The 23,530-nt window shown below is 41.1% G+C and overlaps 1 protein-coding gene across 4 annotated transcripts in view; it reads right to left on the bottom strand.

Annotated features, from left to right (window-relative positions):
- Window positions 1-23,530, bottom strand: part of TANC2 (tetratricopeptide repeat, ankyrin repeat and coiled-coil containing 2) — a 329,427-nt gene that overhangs the window by 239,445 nt on the left and 66,452 nt on the right. The window contains exon 1 of one of the 4 annotated variants that reach the window (XM_075277127.1): window positions 22,962-23,099. The exons of the other annotated variants lie outside the window; for them this stretch is intronic. The gene's annotated coding sequence lies outside the window, so the exon portion shown is untranslated. Of the gene's footprint in view, window positions 1-22,961; window positions 23,100-23,530 lie in introns of those variants that run through there. 4 annotated transcript variants of the gene reach the window in all.

Here is a 23,530-nt window from a genome sequence, read left to right as displayed (position 1 = left end):
AAGGCGATCTCACCAAGAGAGACACCAAATCATAAAGAGGAAACACTGATTCAGGTGACCCTAACTCTGGGATGGTGAACCTATGGCACAGGTGCTAGAGGTAGCACTCAGAGCCCTCTCTGTGGAGCTGATTGTACTGTGTGGGGGCCACTGTGGGGCAGATCATACAGTCTGAGGGCCCTTCACTATTAATGTCACACAGTATCTGTTTTATAGCAGACATGTGAGATTAGCACAGGCTGTAATAACATTGCACGGTCACTATAAAAAAGATCCCGTGCAATGTAAATAGTGAACAATAATTGTTCAAAAGTACCAAATGCAGAGACCTTTACCTTTAAGTACAAAGTTGTTCTGCATAATAGAAAGCTCTGTAAAGCCCCTTTCACACCACCGTATTTTGCAGATCCGTAACTGTCCACAATTATGGATCTGCATTACGGTTAAATTGCAGTGTTGGCACTTTGTGATAAATTATTGGGTTTTGGGTTGTAATTTGGGCACTTGGCCTCTAAAAGGTTTTCCGTACTGACCTAGCCCATTTGTGGGGCTGGGTTGAAATGCTGTGTTCTGGTGCCATTGATACAAAAGACTGAGAAAATGGACTATGTATTAAAAAAAAAAAAAAAGAAAAAAAAAGTTTCCTTGCAGAACTAGCATAATTCTCTGCTTGTAATAGTCCTGTGCAGGTCATTCAAGTGAGGCTCTGTTTGTCCTCCATCCTGAACAATATTTCTCATCACTGTCCCTGATAAAGCAGAGAGCTGGACGCAGTGGGGGGCTGCCCATCTAACTTTTGCCTTACTGCTTGGAGCCTGTATTAGGATGTCTATCATTCAATGCCATAAATGCTGCTGGCCACGCTTGGCTTTCTCCTAGAGAAGTAGAGGGAAAGTATATATCCAGTCTAAATGATATACCTACTTTTTTCGCTGAGCCATGGGGGACCATGGTAAGGGGAAGGGTCTTGGCCACATGGGGTTAATAATAAATTACACAGAGAACACCTGTGACATAAAGGGCGAGCAGCGCCACATCATGGGGCAGCATCCTAATAGCTACATTTATCTGTATTAAACTGCCTTCAATGTATTCTAACCTTGCTGGAAATATTTGACATTTCTGAATATCCCACTGTAATCCCAAACCAAAACATCAAACCCCCGTGAGTGTCAGCATCCCTCTGCTATGCAGTCCTTCCCGTTCTACTATGTGTCACATGTCAATGCTGCTTTTATCCAGCCAGTGACACTTGGTTGACAGCCAGGATTTGTGTCTTGGTCACTAACAAAACTCTGAAATATTTTCAGTAATGTTTCAGTAACTTTCTATTGTTAAATATAAAAAAACTGCAAGTGAATATTTTAAGCGAACAAAGTAAGATTCTCCTGGTGGCCTTCATTTTGTGACCTGTCCCCGTTCTAAATTTGTAAATAAGGAGTAGGACATAGTTGTCTTTAAAGTAAGAAACATCTCTTACTGCTGTGCCTGCAATGAAGTCAAACCAAGACTAAGTCTATACTCACAACTGGCCCATTTTTTTATGATTGAAACAGTGGAGTAAATACCGGGGTAGCAACAGTAGCAGCTGGCACAGGGCCTGGGACATTAGAAACCCAGCGACAGCCGCTACGTTTTTTTTTTTTTTCCTTAATAGGCCGTTACCATAACTCTAGCCGGTAACGGGCCCTATTTACTTACCAATCCTGGCAGGGTCCAGGATTGGTAAGTGAGGCCACGGGCCCTACAAACACTTTATTATATTTGGGGTCCTCGAGTATAATGATCGGAGGCTTTGGAGAGGTAAGCGAACATAAAAAACAGTGTTACTTACCTCTCTGGGCAGGCTTCAGACCTACTTCTGTGACATCCCTGATGTCACATGACCGGAGCCTGCGTCCCTTGTCATGTGACATCTTGGACGTCATTGCAGATGGATGACACCACCGAGGAGTGCAGAAGAGCCAGGGAAAGGTAAGTAATAGTGTTTTTTTTATGTTGGTATTCCCTCTCTGTCTCCGATTATTATACTCTGGGGTCTGAAAAGTCCCCAGAATATAATAATTGTTGATGGGTGTTCATTATGGGACATAATACTTTGTGCAGGGGCCACAATGGGGCATAATACTTTTTGTAGGGGCCACTATGGGGCATAATAGTATGTGCAGGGGCCACTATGGGGCATAATAGTATGTGCAGGGGCCACTATGGGGCATAATAGAATGTGCAGGGGCCACTATGTAGCATAATAGAATGTGCAGGGGCCACTATGTAGCATAATAGTATGTGCAGGGGCCACTATGGGGCATAATAGAGCACGCAGGAATGAAAGGGGGTCGGTCGTGGTCTTCGGCGTCAGTCATGGGGGTGGCTCCAATGTCAAAAGTTCGCCACGGGGTCCCGCCATTCCTAGTTACGCCACTGGATTGAAAAAACAAAGTATATCTAATGGGGCTTCACTTATGTTAGGTTCTTTCTAATGTTGCCTCTCCATTATTCGGTTACGTCGGGGGACCTGAACAACGGAGAGGGGGCCTACTAAAACAATGATAAAACACACGGAGCTCGGCAGACCCCATTGAATATAATTTGGCCTGTTGCTTTTAAACTGAAAACGGCAGAGTAAAAAAATCCTCTGTACTGGACTTTTTCCACCGTCGGACACTGCAATGAAGTCTCCAACTGATGTGAACATAGCCTTAGTCTTGCATGAAGGGCATTTGGGATTCCTGCCTCCATGACAGAGACAAAGCAGCTAAATACACCCACCTTCAATTAACGTGTTGGCACACAAGAACCACAGTATACATACGTACTATATAGTCTCAATAGAATAGTTTCACCCACTTTTAGATGTTCTGATATGTAATAATATTTTTATAACTAGTGATATATTAAACTGACTCAGCAGATGCCGTGCAGAGCAATACAAAGCCACATAGACTGAACAGCATGAGCATGCATACTATAAAAATAAACTGGATCTTTAAATAGAATATAATTTGATGTTCTGGATGGTTCAGCCACAAAAAATGTATTTGGAAAAAACAAGATTTCATTTACATCATGAAGAACCCCCAAGCCCCAAACAACAGCACCAACATCTGATCCTGATTTATATGGGGAAGGGGGGGGATAGAGAACGAGAGCATACATTCCAGGAAAGAGTGCAATTACACTGCACACGCATGAAATCCATTAGGACAAAAACTGACTGCGCCGAATGTTTGGATAGTCTGGTAACAGATGCTGCTCCGGGCATAAAGGTATCATTTCTGAGCAATATTATAATCTCTGTATGGACAGAGGAGGAAGACCACTGACAAATAGATATACAAGCTCAAGTGACTCTGGACAAGACATTTACAGACCTCACAACTCCAATAACATGTCCACACTCACATCATAACCAGTACTCTAATACTCACAGACTCATAATGCATTACATTCTCCCATCAGTGGTCCTTACCATAAAACAGCTGACACAATGGGGTGGATTTACTAGTACATCTCAACTCATGCACCCAGGGGTTAAAGACAGATGATACATCTAGCACGTATAGGCTCTCTAGTCTGACGTTACACCACACATCAGTTTCCAATAACAGACCTTAAAGCCCCACGTTGCGGAAATGCAGCTTTTTTTGTTGCAGATTTTGTTTGTGATTTTTTGAGACAAAACTTCCTATATATTTCCCATTCCTTTTGTAGACATTTTTGGCTTTGGCTCAAAAAAACGCAACAAAATCTACAACAAAAAAGCTGTGTTTCCACAATGTGGAGCTTTAGATGAAAGGGGTCGTTCAAAAATTACTGATGAAAATCCACTTATGCAGTTTATGAAATCAAACTGGCATACATGCCTTATACATCATTTAACACTTTCTGTGCCTTGTCCATCGAGAGGGTATGGCTCACCCGTGACCCCAGCGCTCCATTGTCTACCACTACCACTGGTTTCCTTTTAATAAATTGTTGCGGCTCCCCATAGAGATCAGTCAATGGCCTCAGCGGTTGCTAGAGAGGGACCCTCACTCACATACATCTCCGGTTCTTGCCTCAGAGAGAAATGCAAACTACATACGGAGCCTACAGAGTGGAAAAGTGATAAATCGAAATACAAAATCTGACTTATGTAACGGCTAGACATAGTGTTCACACGGCTGAGTTTCACCCATGAAGTTCAGTCCAGAGTTTTAAGGGTGTACACACTGTACTATTGATTTACACACAGTTGTTGAAAGTTTTGGTATGCTGTAAATGTTGCCATATTATGCGGCAGATTTTTGCGCCTGAAAATCCTCTCAGACAATCCACACATTGCCTAACACATCCTCATCCTGGCCATATTTCCACTCGCTGTGTTACAGTCTCATATTGATCATGTCGGCTATCTACATCACTGGGGAGACCTCTGCACTTTTATTGCAGCAGCCTAGAAACAAAATGTCTTCACTGCCATGTTTTCTTAGCCAATGCTCTATATTTTATCTTCCCGTAGTTGCACCTTTTGTAATAACAGGGCATATGTCAATTTCCCAGAAACATACAACAACAAAAAAAAGAAATGTTATAAAAAAGGAAATTAATTGAAGACTCATCTCTCAACTACTTAGTGGTCATGGAGTGATAGTACTCTATTCTGCAGGCAATAGTATCCTGCAAGGTCATGCTGCTTATTTATGTTCCCTGCTTGGCTCATTGAAGGGAGTTTGAGCACCATTATCTCATGTGTGAGATAAATCAGTCAATCTTAGGTGATAACCTTTCTGCTGAGTATTCTGGCCCAGCAATCTTGAACATCACTTAGATCTCAGAATACACAACAGGAAAGGCCTTATCTCAAAACAGATTAAGCGATGAGTTTCCCATAGCAATTAGACAACCGCAAGTATCGCACAGGCAAACACCACTATTCTATTTCCCTAGAAAGCGACTGCACATCCCCTTGCTTGGATCCAGGGGTTGACAAAGACATTGAAAAACAAGGATTTGAGAAGTTTAAAGGGACTGTCTCTGGAAGACAATACCAGTCCGCATGACCTTTTGGGGTAAACAATCATAACAATACTTGTAGTGTTGTAATGGTTGCAGAAGAAAGGTCTGGTCAGATAAGTCTTCCTGCAGCAATATGATGGACACACATTCTGTATGGAGGTATCTCTGATGAGACAATCCTTCATGTCGACAGGTTGCAGTATACATACACAATTCTATACACTCCTATCAGAGGATAGTAGATACAGTCTACATGCAACCCCCAAGCACCAAATACACAATATAAGGAAGAGTTTGGACAAAAGTGGTTTCCCATTTTGTATGGAAATGAAGAGCTTTCATTGCATGAGTTTTGACACTTCCTTATAGACATTGGAGCTGATTTATTAATACTGGTGTGTAGTATGCCAGCCTTAAAGGGATTGTCCAGTAAAGACCATATTACACAGGGTGATTAAGAAGGCAATTATTAGGAACAAACATTCACACAAGTGCTCAATTCCAGTAATTGGCCTGGCTAATTGTGCCGCCAATAACCCAATGAATGTTCATCAGTTGACTGGTTGTTTTCGGTAGGACAAAAATACTAAATATATCATTGCTTGTCGGCAGCACATTGCCCCGCATTTGTGACACAGACAAGTATAGGGGGATCATACAAGTCTTTTGCAGATCCCAGTTTGCGGAAAATATACCAACATGTTTTTTTGCGGATCAGTATTCACAGACAGTAAACACCACTATGCTTGTGTGGAAGTGGAAATCGGTTTTCCAAGATGTAAATAGGAAAGCAGTGCCTCGGCTTGGTGCACTATTGGGGCACGACATCATGCACAACTTTTTTAACAAGCCTTAATGCTATGATGCGAGGTTTAGCTAAACCAGTAAATCTATTCCAAAAGGAACAGAATCCCAACTGTGGACAGCGCTGTTTTGATCTGTTGGATCTCCTCAGCATAGTGTAATGATACTGGTTTGGCAGAGTGAGAGACTATAGACCAAGGATATGGGGAGCGAAAAAAGTTTTGCAAATCTCCATACGCCTGTGAAGGTACTCACTCCTTAAGGAGTGATTTTATCCCCAGAACCGATGTGTGGAATTGGCACGCTTCAATCCAAAAGTTGTCAGTATCACTCAGTTGCAAAAAAAATCAGTTAAAGCCCAATTAAAGTTGCTACAACTTCTGGGTCAATTCACTTACATTGCTTGAATGGATTTCCCCAAAAATGCAGCCATATTTAAACTTACAGAGAAATTCCGAGATAGAAGTTACCATTCTAGGTCACGTTTCTTCAGGTGAATGTGGAGAAAACTCTTAGAAAGTTTTAACAAGATGGTACAGAATCCTGCACATCTCGAAACAAATAGGCCTTATGGATACGTGTTGGAGATGTAGGGCCCAAAGGGGCACGACGCTCCATATGTTTTGGTCATGCCCCGCTCTGTAGTCATATTGGAGTGATGTATAATCATGCTTACGAGCTGTCTGGAACTAAGGTATAACGTTCTCCTCTGAATCTGAATTACTATGGTTATGGGGTGACACATGACCAGCCCTCTAAAACTGACCTGCCCCCCCAAAGCTGCCAAACTGCTCATGCCACTGACCTGGCTCAGTAAAAACCCTCCACCAAAAAAATGTGGATGGAGAGAGTAAAGCAGATTTTTTGACTAGAGGAACTAGTCAGTTGGGAGAAAGGCATTTATTCTTAAGTTTGTGAAATTGTGACAGCCATGTGGCACTTACAACGTAAGCACCACAAGTAGCCCCTTATACTCAGTATTGGCCTGTAAAATCAACCCCCAAACCATTGCCCAATACCTATCCACTGAGGTGAAGTAATGTGAGAGGACCCATGGGTAATCTAACCAAGTCAGATGCTATGTGGAATAATAACTGTGTTTAGCGATTACTCACTCTAGATGACTTGATCTAGCAATCGATCAAGACAAAAGAGAAAGTATTTATAAGGGCACACTGGACGATACGCAGCGCTAAAGTGCTGTGAGGAACACCGTGGCCGGAATGCATCGCGGTTCTTACCGCAGCACTTTGAACAGAAAGTTTTCCTTCGCGGACTTCAGTTACCATTATATGTACGGGAAAGCCGCCAGCATTTCCGTAGATATATCTGACATACTGCGATTTCCAAAACCGTGCCAGTTTTGAAAATTGCATCGTGTCTGCGTTGCGGTTTTACCGCAAAGTGGGCATGGGATTTGCATGAATCCCATCCACTTTGAAAGTACTGTAAAACACCCATAAGACCCCGGCCTTACTCTGCTAAATTTGTTAATTATTTCCATTTTCAACAACGTTTAGCTATTATTTCTCCGGAAATTTAAATAATGTTATATCATGGGAAAGCCCGTTAAGAAACAAGACAACAAGACAATCTTTGACCATTAGACAGGTGTCACAGCCAAAACAGACGTGTAACCCCGGTCCTTGGCAGTGGTGACAGACACACAACAGTCCTGCTACTTAAGAAGAGCTATACATACAATATACACACCTGAAATACCTAAAAAGCAGGCCTGTGTGCAGGGATAGCCTTGAGCTGGAATAATTGTACATATACCACATCAAACATCTTGCAGAATAAAGATTTTATCGCCAACAGGCCATGAACAAATTCTTTACAGCAAGGCCAGAGAGCTATAAAACCAAGGTGACAATGGTAGATAAATAGCAAAATAGATCCACCGATATAGACTTCAGCAGGAACAACTGTGTCAGCAAGACTTAAAGGGGTGACTTTCCCATAGGTCATCAATATTAAATTGGTGGAGGTCTGGCTCCAGGCACCCAAACCGATCAGCACTAACTGGAATAGGATTGAGGTTACAGTTCCTTACTAGGCTGCTACACATTATACGAAACTGTGCAAGTTCCAGCACAGTATGGCCATTGCAAACAGATGATCTATGGGGGTAACGGGAGTCACACCACCATGGATCTGCTATATCCTAAGGAGACGTCATTAACAGTTCTCTCCTACACAGCCATTTTTAAAGGATTTGCCCAGGGTCGAATAGAAAGGCTTTTCTAGACATTTCCAATATTCAAGTGCCTCGTTCTAAGCTGTAATACCAAACACAGCCTATGCGGTAGTGGGCACAAGAATGGGGCCTGCAGGCTTCTCGAATGTTTCGTCTGGATAAAGCAGTAGTGTGAATGTTAGCCACTGGCCCATTGAGCTTCTGGAAAATGCAGTCCCATAGAAGTCCTGTAAATAGGAGTGAATAATGCGGTGGCTAGCCATACACACCACTACCCCATTCACATGGAGAACTCTTGGAAGCTTGCAGGGCCCCACTTTTGTGATCACTGTGCATTCCAATGATCACCCCCTTATCAGACATCTATATCCTATGGCTAGAGGATATGCATATGCAGTGAGTAGATCCCAACAAGGAAGCCAATGACCTAACTAGAATTTATATAAAGCTAGTATAGATATAATAAAATCATCTTAGGGCCAAATGAAAATAGAGAGACCAAAGTGCTGAGAATACATAACGTGACATTTTATATTACATTGTATGGCAGTATTATTGTGGACTAACCTCTCACCCCCATTCCTTATACCATTTAATTTCTAAGGACACATTCCTAACATGATCCCATAGCTAAGATTCTGACTTCCATGTCAGTGCAGTATTACACATGAATGGCTCATTCCAGAACGCCTATGTTATACAAGTATACTGTATGTACAGACCTGACAAATGTGTAACCAGCACACATGACTGTTACGGCTAGCAGATACCGACATCATATGTGTACAAGAAATCAGCTCAAACCCATAGGGAATAGAAAAAGAATATTAATATTACTGTGGTAAAAAAAAAAGACCACTGCATCTTAATGGAGTCTTTGGAGAATACTCGAGATATTAGGGTTCTCTTTAAAGGAGCGGTTTGAGATTAGAAATATGGTCTGATTTTTTTTTAATTGTTAGAAACCGTGCCACACTAGTCAATGTGTATTGTCAGCTATTGTAACTCAGCACTTCAATTGGAAAGCCAAGACATGGATAAAAGAAGACGCCTGCAACACAAGACATGGATAAGAGCGGCGCTGTTGCTGATAAAAGACAAAACCCTCGCCATTGAGGAACTCTTCCAAAACTGCTCCATCACCCCCATACACTCCAAACCCTTACCCAGCGTAGCCTGAAGCCTCTATACTCACCTATGCAGACAGCCCAAAGCTGCAGCTGAAGGGAAATAAAGGGAATATTCCAGATTGAAGCCCCGCTGCTCCCAACACAGGGCCGACTGCAGCCCTGATACAACTCACAACAGTAGAAAGCAGCGTACGTTCAGCGAAATGTGAGCTGCTACATTTTTTTTCTTCCACTCTATGAAAACAATGGTGTTGCGGCTGCTTGGTCAATCTGAAGAGAAACAAACCAGAGTTGCTGGTTTTGTCATCTTTTCTTAACCATTTCACTGACAGAAGACTCTCAGGAAAATTAATCTAGAGGGAAACCAAACAAGCAGACATCCAAGACACAAGTACACAGAAAGACACAAAGATCTCACGTGTCTACCTTCATCTCATGTTGATGGCTAAACATAAAACCTAATCCATAAATAATTTATGTTCATGGACATGGTCAGCTAGGGGGCACTGTTGTGGCTATGTTACTGATACAGGGTTGAGTGTCTGGAGATAGTAGGCAGACTGCCCTGATGCTCTAAGCCCTGGCTTCTCTTCTAGCCACAAATACACACACACACATACATATACATATATATATATATATATATATATATATATATATATATATATATATTCCAAGATTGTAGAAAAATATATACATGCAAAGGGCATGCCTGTGGTTTAAGATCACAGAAAATGTGTCTTTTATATACGCTTTCATCTTAGCTAAAGCACAACATTATATGCAACCTACTGTTTTCTGAACATGAATCTATGAATGTTTGTCCATTGTTTGAGTTGTTTTATTTATAATAAATATATTTATTTTTCTACAAACTGAAAAAATTCTTCCTTCAGCCACCACTAGAGGGAGTATACATCAGCACAATGTATGTGCAGTATGCATAGAGCTCATCAGCTCCCTCTAGTGATGGCTAACTGCTATAATTTAACAGATTTCTTGTGTCTATGCAATGTATTCATAGAGATAAATTTAGTAAAACAAGCAATATACAGGATGATAATTCTTTGGCCCCAGACAGGACTCCAGTCCAGGATTCATTTCTATAATTGTTTAGGTCACAACAGTATGATTTCTACAAATACAAACTTTTTTTGTAACATTGCAACAATTTCACTTCAAAGCATCTTGCCATCATTCTATGCCGTGTTTCTGTACAGCCTGAATACTCTACGGCATTCATTTCCTATCAATAACAAGCAAAGTCGACACAGACGCTTTATCTTCAGGTTGATGAGTATCAAGGAAGAGGTCCCTGCGGTTTACACAAGCACTCTGTAAAGCTGACGAAAGGCCTGTTACTCTCCCTAATTGCTGACACTCGCAGCACCCCTCCAAAGCAGCAGGGATTCATCTATACAAACCTGCATTGAAATCCCATTCAACTTTTCTAAAGGAATCTGATTCACACTTTCACCAACACAGTCCTCCCTGTGGAAGCTCATTTCAAGACATTGCACCAGGGGTATGAGAAGTGTTATAAGGAAAGTGTAATGCAAGTTGTAATGAATATCAGGCTACAGCAACGGAAGCGGCCGGGCCCCTTTCATATAATATAGGAAAAGTCGTCTGCCCTGTATGCCAAGACAAGCATCAGGCCCCAATAAAGTGGACACTGTCCCAGACAACAAAGATAAATAGGGTTAAGTCATACTGCAAAAAGCAATAATAACATAGATGTGTGTGTATATCTATCTATCTCTACACTGCTAAAAAAAATAAAGGGAACACTCAAATAACACATCGTAGATCTGAATGAATGAAATATTCTCATTGAATACCTTGTTCGATACAAAGTTGAATGTGAGGACAACAAAATCACACAAAAATCATCAATGGAAATCAAATGTATTAACCAATGGAGGCCTGGATTTGGAGTCACCCCCAAAATTAAAAGTGGAAAAACACACTACAGGCTGATCCAACTTTGATGCAATATCCTTAACCCCTTCCCGCCAATGGCATTTTTTGATTTTCGTTTTTGACTCCCCTCCTTCTAAACCCCATAACATTTTTATTTCTCCGCTCCCAGAGCCATATGAGGTCTTAATTTTTGCGGGACAAATTTTTCATCATGATGCCGCCATTAATTATTCTATACAATGTACTGGGAAGCAGGAAAACAATTCAGAATGGGGTGGATTTGAAGAAAAAATGCATTTCTGCGACTTTTACGGGCTTTGGTTTTACAGCGTTCACTGTGCAGCCAAAATGACATGTCCCCTATATTCTGTGTTTCGGTACGGTTTCAGGGATACCAAATTTATATGGTTTTATTTACATTTTGACCCCTTAAAATAAATCCAAAACTGTGTTAAAAAATTTTTTTTCTAAAAGTCGCCATATTCCGACGGCCGTAACTTTTTTATACGTAAGTGTACGGGGATGCATAGGGCGTCTTTTTTTGCGGGGCCGGGTGTACTTTTTAGTTCTACCATTTTCGGGAAATGTTATTGCTTTGATCACTTTTTATTCAAATTTTTATCAGAATCAAAACAGTAAAAAAACGGCAGTTTGGCACTTTTGACTATTTTTCCCACTACGGCGTTTACCGAACAGGAAAAATATTTTAATAGATTTGTAGAGCCGGGGATTTCGGACGCGGGGATACCTAACATGTATATGTTTCACAGCTTTTAACTACTTTTATATGTGTTCTAGGGAAAGGGGGGTGATCTGAACTTTTAATACTTTTTTCTTATTTATTTATTTATTCATTTATTTATTTTGCATTTATTAGACCCCCTAGGGGTGTTGAACCCCAGGGGGTCTGATCACTAATGCAATGCATTACAATGCTAATGCATTGCAAAAAATCATCCTTTCTTTTGCAGGCTGCATAGACCAGCCTGCAAAAGAGAGAATTTGCAGACAAGCCTGGGAGCCTTGTAAAGGCTCCCGGCTGTCATAGCAACGTGACGTCGGCCCTGGAGCATGTACTATTACGGCACATGTCGGGAAGGGGTTAAAACATGTCAGTATGAGGCTCAGTAGTGTGTGTGGCCCCCACGTGCCTGTATAACCTCCGTACAACACCGGGCATGCTCCTGATGATGTTGCGGATGGTCTCCTAAGAGATCTCCTCCCAGACCTGGACTAAAGCATCTGCCAACTTCTGGATAGTCTGTGGTGCAACATGACACGCTGGAGGCGCTACCAGGAGACTGGCTAGTTCACCGGCCACTTTATTAGGTACACCTGTCCAACTGCTCGTTAACACTTAATTTCTAATCAGCCAATCACATGGCGGCAACTCAGTGCATTTAGGCATGTAGACATGGTCAAGACAATCTCCTGCAGTTCAAACCGAGCATCAGTATGGGGAAGAAAGGTGATTTGAGTGCCTTTGAACGTGGCATGGTTGTTGCTGCCAGAAGGGCTGGTCTGAGTATTTCAGAAACTGCTGATCTACTGGGATTTTCACGCACAACCATCTCTAGGGTTTACAGAGAATGGTCCGAAAAAGAAAAAACATCCAGTGAGCGGCAGTTCTGTGGGCGGAAATGCGTTGTTGATGCCAGAGGTCAGAGGAGAATGGCCAGACTGGTTCGAGCTGATAGAAAGGCAACAGTGACTCAAATAGCCACCCGTTACAACCAAAGTAGCCAGAAGAGCATCTCTGAACGCACAGTACATCGAACTTTGAGGCAGATGGGCTACAGCAGCAGAAGACCACACCGGGTGCCACTCCTTTCAGCTAAGAACAGGAAACTGAGGCTACAATTTGCACAAGCTCATCGAAATTGGACAATTGAAGATTGGAAAAACGTTGCCTGGTCTGATGAGTCTCGATTTCTGCTGCGACATTCGGATGGTAGGGTCAGAATTTGGCGTCAACAACATGAAAGCATGGATCCATCCTGCCTTGTATCAACGGTTCAGGCTGGTGGTGGTGGTGTCATGGTGTGGGGAATATTTTCTTGGCACTCTTTGGGCCCCTTGGTACCAATTGAGCATCGTTGCAACGCCAAAGCCTACCTGAGTATTGTTGCTGACCATGTCCATCCCTTTATGACCACAATGTACCCAACATCTGATGGCTACTTTCAGCAGGATAATGCGCCATGTCATAAAGCTGGAATCATCTCAGACTGGTTTCTTGAACATGACAATGAGTTCACTGTACTCCAATGGCCTCCACAGTCACCAGATCTCAATCCAATAGAGCATCTTTGGGATGTGGTGGAACGGGAGATTCGCATCATGGATGTGCAGCCGACAAATCTGCGGCAACTGTGTGATGCCATCATGTCAATATGGACCAAAATCTCTGAGGAATGCTTCCAGCACCTTGTTGAATCTATGCCACGAAGAATTGAGGCAGTTCTGAAGGCAAAAGGGGGTCCAACCCGTTACTAGCATGGTGTGCCTAATAAAGTGGCCGGTGAGTGTATATATATATATATATATATATATATAATGTATATATGTATAATCTACATCAGACCAAGCGAAGATCACTCCGCACAGGAAACTAATGATTATGATGATGACCATGAGGTCTTCCTCTTTCTCTTCAGTTTTTCCTTAGCTGCCATGGACTCCTAGTATATCTTCTATTCTCAGCTTATGTGTGTCTACGTCTGTAATATTACTGTGTATTATCCTGTATCTGTATTACTATGCTGCTGTAACATGCTGAAATTTCCCCAATGTGGGACTATTAAAGGATTATCTTATCATATATATATATATATATATATATATATATATATATATATATATATATATATACACACACACACACACACACACACATATATACATATATACACACACACAGATAAATTTTCTGCCCTCTTGTATTGTATCTGGCAACCAGATATTTTCTATTTGTAGCTTCAGCCAGGCTGCGGCTACACATCAACTTCTGTCGAAAAAAAACCAAGCATCGCTGTGTCACCTTCACTCATGTTAATGAATGGAGTCGCACTGTGACCAGAGGGCGTCACCGCCCTTGCAAAAACGTTGAGCAGTGTTCGGGGTCACAATGCAACCCTATTCACTAATAAGAGTGAAAGAGTTCCAAAGCGACATGGTGATCTTTGGTTGCGCAACAGCAGTTGTGGCCAAAGTCGCTATGTACCCCTAGCCTTAGACATGAATAGAGAATATATAACTGAAATGTAATTCCACATAATAAAAGATTATTTACCAAGTAACTCAATATCTTCACCTCTCCAAGGCAGCTGATATCATTAAATAGGTGCTAATGAAATAAGTTCAAGCATGCCTATGTTTGCCATTACTAATACCTCACAACTGACTTCAGCACCATATGTGAAGGCCTGAGGCGTCTGCTGGGCATTCCTGCATCACAGTGTTCCTCCCAATCCCTCTTTTTGGTGGTAACCCTTCCAAATCTGTTCAACTATGCAACGATTTGGACGCAGAGGAAACCTCACATCATAAAGATTTGTCAATATGCAGTCTGGATTTGTTGGATGAAAATCCATGTGTGAGTGAAAGAAATTCAAGGAGCAAGATTTTGAGGGGAATTTACTAAGAAAATTTTGTGGCTTGTTTTAGGTTACTTACTCCACTTTTGGAAAGGTGGAAAAGATTTCATATATATCCTGTCAGCATATTTACCAAATATGTAACTTGTCAAAATAGTTGGGGGGGGGGGGGGGGGGGAGAACACCACAGGACTGACGTGTTAGACTTAGGTTAAGTTCACACAGGGTTTTTTGGACTGGAACCAGAGGCCGCCTCAGGTTCTGGTCCAAAATACGGGCAGCTGCGACTGGATGTCGGTGCAGTGCACCGGTATCCAATTGCGCACTACGCTCTGGATTAGGCCCAAATGAATGGGCTTAGTCAGGAGGAGGGAGTGCCTTCAGGTGGATGTCGCGAGGCGAATTCGCCTGATAGAATGAGCACCTCACTTCTTTTTCCAGGAGCCAGAACAAACTGGCTTCCAGAAAAAAGAACTGACCGGCTCCCAACGGATACGTCCTCAAAATCCTGACCAAAAAACTCTGTGTGAGCTTACCCTTATAGGGAGGTTATCACCTTCGCCATGCACATTACAGTGATAAACAATGTACCTTTGTAATGTATGTGGTGCAGGCAGGAGATAGAAGAACAATGCTCCAAGAAGTTAAAGGCCCGCCCCCAGTGCACCAACTGGCTCATTTGCATGATACTTCAAAATAGTTTCCTTCCAAACCTACAAAAGTGCCATATATAACAAAGGTATGATGTTTATCAGTGTAATATGCTGTATAGCACAGTGATGACAGCTGAATAAGCCCGGAGATGGTAGATTTCCTTTGTGTTATCATTTCAACGTGTTTGATAAAAAAATTTTTTTAATGTAGATTGTGAGCCCCACATAGAGCTCACAATGTACATTTTTCCCTATCAGTATGTCTTTTTGGAATATGGGATGGAAATCCATGCAAGTGTTTGATAAATTTGTTGCAAATGACCTGCTTGTTTTATGATGCAGGACCAAAGATTTTAGATTAAATGCAATGATAACAAAATTAACCTCCAGTGATCTAAATATGCCATAAGGACTGTTGTTATAGATTACTGTCGCCCATTAATACGTACGTCATTCCATCTCAATGACACAATGTAGCACTTATGGCAAACCTCTGATGCTATCAATGCATGTCCTGTAACATTCGCACACCGCGCTGCTGAGTTTGGAATAACCTGCATTCCTGGGAAATGACTCATTTGGGACGTAGACAAGAAAAACACCAATATGCAAGTCAAGGAATTACAAAGCTGAATAGAGTGACATCACCAGAGCGCGGCCTGCAGATTTATGGAATGGGCTTTCAGCTTAGGTGGTCGGGACTGGTACAGTACAGGAATCTGAACAATGTTTACATACACATAAAAATACAGTATGTCATTTCAGAAGTCACAGCAGTAGCGTAAGAGTAATTTTACAACCGAGCGCTATAAAAACCTGCTAAATGTGGTTCATGGAAAAGAAAAGTCTCTATTCCAGCAAGCCGTTGAGTACTCCTGTCTACATGTACCAGACACATGTAAAACAGGCATTTACTTTGCACCAGTGATCTGTCTTGTTATGGTGGCCAAAGCTCACTCTATCCCTGAATCAAGCTCTTAATAAAGCTTCATTACTGCTTCATAGATGCCATGATAAGACAGGCATAGAAGTCTATGGAGTATTCTATACCTACTTATGCCAAACATTTCATGAAACCTGTTCCATCCACAACTGTTTTCTCAACAGAGCCATAGATGATACACAATGCCCATATAAATATCTGGAATTTTTTTTATTTATTTTTTTACACCAATGAGGGCTTATGTTGGCTTTTTACAAAAACATATAAAAGTAAGCAGGGCCAGGCTCACAGATGGCATTTTACTCTAGTTTTGTGAAGCATATTTATTTTACACCGTGGAAAACTGTAGCGGCCAGATGTTACATTGTTTTGTATATTTCAAGAAAACTCATTCACATTCACACACTACATTTGCAGCACGTCTCTCACTTTGTGAGACTAAACCAAGCATTACCAAGCATTCTTTCTGCAGATGTACCCCACTTCAATAGGACGGAAGACTAAACCAGAGCCCATTTATTCTGGACCGGTAATCCACTCTGGCATATCAGTTGGTACAGAGGTGTTACCCTAAAGCTGCCAAACCATTTCTATAGCAAAACACTTATAGAGAAACATCAAAACTTACATTACGCATTGGAGAGATAATTTGTATTTCTGTAAATATGGTTATTGGAAATAATGAAGCCAACTAATCTAGCAACCCGTCAGCAGAACAATAAGCATTTAATCCCTTTCCTTAGCGGCGAGAGGAAACTGTGGCACAGGCTTTGACAGGCAGAATAATATCCTATACTTTACATATCAGCATGGATTTACATGACTGGGACGAGCATTACTCCGTCAGCAAAATACGCTCTTCTTCGAAAATACGCAGAATTCTACATTGTACCATCAGACAATAGAAAAAGGAAATGAAAAGATTTTCTTATCAGGTCTGTAATTATTGAGTCAGTAATGTACAATATAGGAACTTGTTCAGAGTAGAACTGGGCATAGTTGTAAGTGTGGAATCACATATACATGTCAATGTACCGCTTACATCTCCCTATAACCTTTATGAATCCCAGAATAATGTATAATGAAATATAAACCTTCAGTGGTTCCTTTTTTTTGGACTTCATTTATCCATGTGTTTGAATAGCCATATGTAATATAACATTCACCCAGTAGTGCCCGCTGCACGGGAAAGGTATAGCCAATTGTGAATATAGATGATGGTTGGCGGCTCCATTATTTAGTAGTTATCTGTGATGAGATTTACCGTATTTACTGATTATATTAAAACGTTATCTTAATGAAGAAATCCGCTAAAGCATTTTTAAGACAGGACCTGCATATAATATTCAGTAACTTGGCTTTGCTTAACTTGCAGTCATTCTGAGTTATAGCCAGTCTTGTAGTCCATTCACATTTAATGATGCATTCAGATTTCTGCTGGTCGCTGCATGAAATGTCTCAGCAACAATCTCATCTGAAAGGTTAGTGGAGCTTCTATAATGCACTACACTCTGGCTATGAAGAATCTTTTGGATACGCAGCATACCACAGTATAGCGACTGGCCTAGTCATATCTACTACTACATAAGCATGCACTATATAGACTCTGAACCAGCAGGACCCTGCGGCAGAATAAGAGCTTATAGTCTGCTGACAGATCTGGATATGTATAGTTAAGAAAGTTAAGAATGGAATAGAGGAAAATGACACAGCCCAGGATGAGAAACAATTCTTAGCTACTCCGTCACTGGACTTTGTATGAATGAGGCCTTTAAATAAGTAAAGCTGATAAGAAATCAAACATATCCAGAATTATGGCCTTTGCTAAAAGCACTTATACAAGAGAAGTTTACCAGCAGAGTGATGTCTACACAGTACAGGCAAAGCTGAGGCTTTGGGTAATTTGTAAAGATATAATTAATAATAGATTCATCATATAATCTGTTATTATATATGTAAGCAACTGTAAAACGCTGCAATTTTTTTCTACGGCATTTACGCCAAGTGAGGCTCTGGCGTTAAAGAGTTTTCCTCCTTATTTTTATCAATGATCTGACCTCAGAATAAATCATCAATAAGAGATCAGTGACTCCCCACTGACCTGCTGTATGAAGGGGCTATAGCTCCTGTTTATATCACATACTCTCTGTTTATAGCGACCGTGTGATGTAATTCCAGCCTTGTCACATAGACATGTATAGGACAACGCTGTAGTTACATGGCATAGCCATTATGAAATGTATGATACTATATAAAACAGAGACGCAGTCATGGCGCATAGACAGGTACTACAGTCCATTCAAACAGCTGATCCTGGGGGTCCTGGGTATTGGAACCCCATTAATTTTTTTGTTTTACTTTTTAATAAGGAAATACCTGGGGCAATATTAATGAGCATTATTTAAAGGGTGTACCCAGGGAAGTTATTAATTTAAGATGCAGTTGGGGGTATTATTCCTTATGAGAGGTCACATTATATATTTTATCATCAGGAGTAGTATTAGAATGGTGCAGGTGAGGACAAAGTGGTCGGGTGCCTGGAAAAGGGAGGAGCCAATGATGTCTGTGCTGTAAACTTTACAAAGTCTGGAAAAAGTGGTCATGGCGGTCCAGATAGAAGAGAAATGCAATGGAAATGTGAATGATTAGACGAGACCTCACCTGTAAGTCATACTGTCACCATGATGATATAATAATAGTGATAATATCATTATACCTAAGTTGGGCCCCCCCCCCCCCCCCGCACAACCTCTAGCTACACCTCTGGCACTGCTCCATTAATTCCAGCACAGCTGGAATTTTGTCGCTAACAATACTGTTAATTTTGGTGCCTAATATGATAATTGGGCTCTGTACAGTCAAGTGGGTGGTGTCTGGCAGGAGCAGAAATGGGGATGTGATTCTGAGATCCAGTAAGAGGTGGATAGTATAAGAGCTGAGAATCAGACCCCTTTCCTACTCTTCCTTGACATTACCCACAGAACCTATAACGGAAGGGGCTAGAAAAAATTCCAACTGTACAGAAATAAGAAGAGCAGTGCCTATTAAAAGACGCAAAAAAAAAAAATTGAGAAGTTGTGAAAGTTCCCTGTGAACTTCTGTGAATCTGAAAAAAACAACAACACACAAGATAGAAATAACCTGTTCCCAACAAATCTAAACATCAAAATAAATTAAGCTATGTTGATACCAAAGAAATACTACAGGTTCCCATTAGCTGCTCCACAAAAGTAAAAACCATGTATGTTGCTTTATGGAGGTCATACAAATTAAGACACATTGGCCAGACCCTTTCATTTTGGCAGAATGTGCCTATCGTCTGAAGTGCAAGGGGGTGCCCTGACTCTCCCAGACAGCAGACATTGTGAAGAACTAGCTGTTGGTTAAACAGGCATTCGAGCTGCAGCCATCTAAGTTGTATGGGTACCTTGAAGTAGTATACTGGTATTTTGATTGCTTTCTGATCAGTGGGGGTCCAATTGCAATCATGCAAGCTGGAGTCACTTGTACCCCCATATGAATAGAGGGGCTGACCACTCATGTACAGGCAACTTCATCACTGCTGCACTGAAGGAACAAAAAAGATGTAACATGTCTTACCTGCCATGCCTGTTAGATTCTGCTCAGGTTTATCTATTAAATATCACAATGGGTTATCATTCAACACAAGGCAATCCGCTGTTAGCAGGTGTACTCTTCTGATAGAAGAAGAGGACGTGTATAGTCTTCCTCTAAAAAGTTAAACCTCTATCCCTCCAAAACACAGTAAAAAAGGAGATTTTGTGGTAATCAAATATTTGATATTAATAAATTTCATAGTAACATGAAAGAATAATGAGAATTTCATGCAGAATTTCCAGTGGAAATTGACTAGCATGTCAATTATATCTTGAAAATTTTCACTACAGATTTCAGTCCTTGCAATGCAATCTGTGACCAATCCATAACATTTGTGCATACAATTTATCTAATGCAGATTCCAGCATGGTGGAACATGAAGTGACCATAGGCTAGACCGGTGTCCTCCCATGTACCTACTTTTCAATAATGACTGTTGAAGGAAACGATGAGTGCCACAATCGCTTCTTGCATTGTTCGTGGAACCTATATTCTGCTGCTAAATGTAACTAAGTACCCCTGGAAGTGGGTTTACCATCTGGTACACAGGGGCTGTGGGGGTTCCGGCTATTAGAAATGGAACAGTGCTTGAGTATCTTTTTTTTGGAATTTCCAGTAGAAACACTGTAGATTTTCAGTCCCATGCATATAAAGCTTTACAGCAGGATCCAGATAATAATCATCGGGCTGTAGACAATTTATACTTCGCTCTTAAAGCAAAGCCACAATTTGTTTTAAAGTTAAAATTAGTTGACTCGAGGAAAGAGTCAATTTCTGAAATAGCAATGTGTTCTTTCACACAGGAGCCTTCCTACCACCACCCATGCCCACATCATTTCCTGAAAACTGAATGTTGTATTGGCAGCAAACAGCTACTTATGTTGCCTACTACACTCCTCAACGTTGAAACTGTAACTAAGAAGGACAAGCCTTAAAGGGGTTGTCCAGTAGAAATAAGAATAAGGGAGCCTTCACATGAAGTAAACGTTCCGCTCATTCTGAACGTAAAACTTGTTCAGAGTGAGCGGAGTTAAAACAGATCCCATTGATTTCTATGGGTGCCGGCATACACGCGCTCCCCATTGAAATCAATGGGAGGGTTTTTTTTCAATAGGTGGGATAGATTGGCTAGGGAGACGAGGGGGGTTTAACGGAGTGAAAGGGAACTATTGTAGCAGCTACACAGGAAGCTGCACATCAGGAAGTTACATCACGTAAACAAATGCAGAGGATGCCAGCAGCTCCCAGAGACACCCAGAAATCAGTCCAAACACTGCTAAAGGTATATGGGTGCATTTATTAACCCATTACTAGCACTAACAGATTTTTCTGCCCGGAAAACCCTCCTAAGTTTATGGAAATTGTGGAAATAACAGGTGCCTCCATATACAAATTATCACATTTTCAAGGACCTAGCAGCATAAAAGCCAGCTTTCAATAATAACAAGACTTTCCCTTCTTGGTGTTGCAATTTCAATGTCGAGGAATGTAAAATACCAACACTCTCTCAACACAATGGCCTTCTGGTAAGAAGCAAAGGTATGGCAAAGCCTTCAGATTACAGGTCTGTGAGTCAAAAATCTTGCTTGTTTGTAGGTGACCAAATCTTTATTTTCCACCATAATTTGCAAATAAATTCTTTCTAAATCAGACAATGTGATTTTCTGGATTTGTTTTCTCATTTTGTCTCTCATAGTTGAGGTCTCCCTATGATGTCAGCTACAGGCCGACCTCATCTTTATAAGTGGAAGAATTTGCACAATTGGTGGCTGACTAAATCCTTTTTTTCTCCACTATATATATATATATATATATATATATATATATATATATATATTTATTTTTTGTTCTTCCACCAAGATCTGTTCTCACTCCCAGTCAAAGACATCTGTCCTACAAAGTCATATGAATTATACTTGCAGTCCATGCTGCTGTGCTGTAGTAGGGATCAGGTTAGAGAGGAAGGTGAAAGGACCATTGTTTTAACAAAAAGCTCAGGTATGTTGTCTCCAATTATACAGCAAGTGCCCAGGCCACATTCCTAAATGAGAAATAGAACAGCATTTTTAATTCTAAGAATGGCCAGAGGCCTACATTGATATGAATTCTTTTTATTAAATTCAGCAATGAAGAATAACCCCCTCATCAGTTATTAAAGTAAACTTAGCACAGACAGCCCAAAGCTGCACCACATTGAACATCCAGCATGATGTGTGATAAATCTGCCACATTCCAAGACGGCCTGGTCTACACTGCCTAAAAGTTAGTTCCTACAGACATTGGTCATTGTACGCAAAATGTCAAAAAAAAAAACGTTAGTACTTGCATCACATCTGTACTGCCAATATAAATAAGTAGTACAAGTGATTCTAAGAAACAGTGTGATATATTTTATCAAAGAGAAATCTCTTTTTCTGCTCTTGTCAGGCTGCTTCCCTAGTCCTTTAACTAAACTGGATTTCATTTTGAAAATCCCTGCTCTATCCATCTTGACTGCAGGGCACATGACTTAAGTGACTCAAGACTAGAAAAGTAAATCAGACAGAACTGCAGGAGATAAGAGACGAAAGATAGGCTTAGCCTTATGGAATCTAACAGAAGCTTTCTATCACAACTAAAGCACTTTATTCACATCGGTAGTAGTAAGTACTTGTCTATACGTGTGCTTTATGGTCCTGGGGTGGTTTCTGAGTGAGCCAGTTACAGAGCAGATTTTCCTCTACTTACTGTGAGCAGTGAATGGCAGCTTGTCTCCACCCACCAGTTCAGAGAGGGGCACAAACCATAGTTAGTATGCAGAGGGGAAACAAATAATGCAGAATATAGACATAGATATAGTGTCCTTATACACACTCACACCAGCTTCTCCTGAAAAGTCACCTTCAGCACTAGATGAGACACAAGCCGATGTATGTATACTTATGTCACATCACCACTTACGGTGGGAACAGAACTTGCAGCTTAAAATCGCCAAGTGCAATGTAGATAATATGGGATTTGTTTGGCAGAAAAAATCCCTAGACTCCTTATAAAAGCTGAAAGATCATGTCTTTTACAGAAAATAAGGGGTAAATATGACCACGAGAAATACAATACCTTAGAGCAAGGTGCGATATGGTGTCGCCGGCCTCCCTCAGGCTAGCCGCCACCGCTCTGTTACGAGTGCTTAGACAGCCATTACATCTAGCCCTGGATAATGACACATCTTATCCTATTTTAAAAAGTAGGTTTCCAATCTGGAATCCTCCCCAGCTCTGCTAATCTCACCGGCTTCTCTCACTGTCTGGAGCTAAAGATTTCTCTCAATCTTCCTCCTCCGTCTGATCTACTCTGCAACGACTGTCATAATCGAAGCTTTAGCAGTCAAGCCAGGTGTCACGACATGCATTATAAAGGCTGATGGCTTAGGGATGTACGGACTCTTTCCGATTTAACACTGCTTTAATGTGCTATTCTGTTAGGTGTTGTCCAGATGTCCCTTACTATGACATAGGTCACACTGAGTGGTGTCTAATCTGAAGACACCACATTAGACAATCTAATACACTGTTTATGTTGGCTATTAAAGGGGTTTTCTCACTAATAAGACTTCTCGTATCCGCAGGATAGGGAATAAGTGTCTGATCTGGGTATCTGATCACTAGGACCCTCCTGTGGATAGCAGA

The sequence above is a fragment of the Leptodactylus fuscus genome, chromosome 6 (assembly GCF_031893055.1).
Source record: "Leptodactylus fuscus isolate aLepFus1 chromosome 6, aLepFus1.hap2, whole genome shotgun sequence".
Taxonomy (NCBI): Eukaryota; Metazoa; Chordata; class Amphibia; order Anura; family Leptodactylidae; genus Leptodactylus; species Leptodactylus fuscus.
Note: the sequence above shows the minus strand (reverse complement) of the source record. Positions and strands in the feature narration are given on the sequence as shown.